Raw genomic sequence first — 648 nt, forward strand, 5'->3', positions numbered from 1 at the left:
GCCTTGACGATTTCAGGTTTACCCTTACTGGTCCATAGAAGAACACTTTTATGCACAGTAGAAGGCACAGCTCCCACACCATATATCCAATCTCACCCCAATAAAGCGTTACAACTTGCTTTCGAAGGGACCACTACGAAGACAGTGTTACGCTCAGATGAGCCAACCTTTACAATCAGAGTCACCAATCCTCTGGCTGGAGTTGAAGCCCCACTAAAATCTGTCACAGCAATATTCGTAGGGACTAAATGATCTGGATGCTTCCCTACTTTAATTAACATCCTTTCTGGCAGCAGACTAATTGTAGTACCACCATCAATCAGGACCTTATTCACTTTTATCCCACTCAGAGTAGTTGTTATGTAGAGTGGGTGAAGGTGAGACATTTGCTTCTCAGTAGGCCGTAAAAAATAGCCTGGCTCATCCTCGATTCGAATGAAAGAAAAAGCTTCCTCATCCTCCAAATCATAATCCACATCAGGATCTCCTTCATATTTCCCCAAATACTCAGTGGGAATGATCGATATCGTCCTAACCATGTCATCATCGCCCTCATCGAAATATTCCTCATCCACATCAACATCTTTGTGTTTTTCAACCCCAAAAGACTGGGCTATTGCCTTGCCCTTTTCCATCTTGGCAGGTGAT

The sequence above is a fragment of the Arachis ipaensis genome, chromosome B3, assembly GCF_059453495.1.
Source record: "Arachis ipaensis isolate K30076 ecotype BB chromosome B3, ASM5945349v1, whole genome shotgun sequence".
Lineage (NCBI taxonomy): Eukaryota > Viridiplantae > Streptophyta > Magnoliopsida > Fabales > Fabaceae > Arachis > Arachis ipaensis.